The 2,092-nt window shown below is 46.5% G+C and overlaps 1 pseudogene; it reads left to right on the forward strand.

Annotated features, from left to right (window-relative positions):
- Positions 1-938: 938 nt before the first annotated feature.
- LOC129039000 (small ribosomal subunit protein uS2B-like) lies at positions 939-1,793 on the forward strand (annotated as a pseudogene).
- Positions 1,794-2,092: the final 299 nt, after the last annotated feature.

The raw sequence follows: 2,092 nt of genomic DNA on the forward strand, positions 1-2,092 counted from the left end.
AAATTCCAAATATAGTGTCAAATATCCTTTGTTTGAAAAAACTAAGAGCATGCTCCTCCTAGTTCCTTAAGGAGCAGGAGAGGGAGCAAGGATGAATCACTAGCTCAGTTTTCTCTGAGACCCAAACCCAGGACAGAGGTTTTAACCAGCTAAGTCACAGAGTTCCCTGGCAGGGCTATCCCCATCAGGTATGTTATGGTCATGCTGCTGTCTGAATTATTTCTGGGTAAAGACAAAATGATAGACCTTCTTTCTCTTTGACCCTCATTTCCTTGACTCCTGATTGGCCCGCAGAGTTGCCAAATCAGTGAAAAACAGCTTGGACCACCTTCCATTTTGCCAAGCATGGATTCTCAGGGCATCTTTTACCTCTTGCTGTTTATAACCATACAGCATTTGGTGTGGAGCCCTCAACACATCTCTCAGGCAGCTATCAAGAACGATGAAAGACAAAACATCTCCACGAAGCAGTAGAACTCTGGCCATTGTAATCCATGAGGGAATCCATATTTTGGAGACCCCTTTCCAGGAAAAAGGAATAGCTGAGACCCACGACCTCAAAGCTTCACACACAAACAAGCCTGGCCAACGTTAACTCACTTGGCTTCAGGTTGGAACTCCAGTGTGTTTCTCTTTCTCCAGGTAGTCTCCACCCTATCACAGATTTCCTACACCATTGCACCAGAGCCCCTGAATTTTCACTGCTTCTGGCTCTCTGCCCAATTAGAAATACTAGGAGGAGGGTACAAAAGAGCAGAACTCAGAAAGTTGTCTGGGGAAATCTAGATTCAGATGGAAGAAGAAAACAAGTCCCAAATGAAAACCTATGTGTGCTTTTCCGCACTACCCACAGAGGGGTCCATAGGGCGTTGTTCTGGATTCCCGTTGTAACTTGAAGGGAAACTTTCACAATGTTCGGAGCCCTTGATGTCCTGTAAATGAAGGAGGAGGATGTCCTTAAGTTCCTTGCGGCAAGAACCCGCGTAGGTGGCACCAATCTTTACTTCCAAATGGAACAGTACATCTGTAAAAGGAAAAGCGATGGCATCTACATCATAAATCTGAAAAGGACCTGAGAGAAGCTTCTGCTGGCAGCTCGTGCCATTGCTAGCATTGAAAACCTTGCTGATGTCAGTGTTATATCCTCCAGGAATACTGGCCAGAGGACAGTGCTGAAGTTTGCTGCTGCCACTGGAGCCACTCCAATTGCTGGCTGCTTCACTCCTGGAACCTTCACTAACCAGATCCAGGCAGCCTTCTGGGAGCCACGGCTTCCTGTGGTTACTGACCCCAGGGTTGACCACCAGCCTTTAATGGAGGCATCTTATGTTAACCTACCTACCATTGCTCTGTGTAACACAGATTCTCATCTGTGCTATGTGGACATTGCCATTCCATGCAACAACAAAGGAGCTCACTCAGTGGGTTTGATGTGGTGGATGCTGGTCCCAGAAGTTCGGCGCATACGTGGCACCATTTCCCGTGAACACCCGTGGGAGGTCATGCATGATCCCTGCTTCTACAGAGATCCCAAAGAGATTGAAAAAGAAAAGCAGGCTGCTGCTGAAAAGGCTGTGACCAACGAGGAATTTCAGGGTGAATGGACTGCACCAGCTCCTGAGTTCACTGCTACTCAGCCTGAGGTTGCAGACAGGTCTGAAGGCCTGCAGGTGCCGTCTGTGCCTATCCAGCAGTTACCTATAGAAGACGCTCAGCCTGACACAGAGGACTGATCTGCAGCTCAAACTGCTCAGGCCACTGAATGGGTAGAAGCAACCACTGAATGGTCTTAAGCTATTCTTGCACAGGCTCTTAGACAACATGGAAATAACATTGACGGGAAATAAACATCAGTTTCAAAAAAAAGAAAGAAAGAACGAAAGAAAGAAAGAGAAAGAAAGAACAAAAGAAACAAAGAAAGAGAAAGAAAGAAAAAAGAAAAACCTAAGTGTGTGCTGTCAGAGTCACTGCTCTAGCAAACTCTTCAGTGGATCATCGTGATCCGGAAACTCAGCAGTGGCTTCGTCTCAGGGACGCTGCAGTTCCGTTCCTGAGACCTACAAAGAAACACATAGGAGGCATTTAAGTTTAA

Source organism: Pongo pygmaeus, chromosome 5 (assembly GCF_028885625.2).
Source record: "Pongo pygmaeus isolate AG05252 chromosome 5, NHGRI_mPonPyg2-v2.0_pri, whole genome shotgun sequence".
Lineage (NCBI taxonomy): Eukaryota > Metazoa > Chordata > Mammalia > Primates > Hominidae > Pongo > Pongo pygmaeus.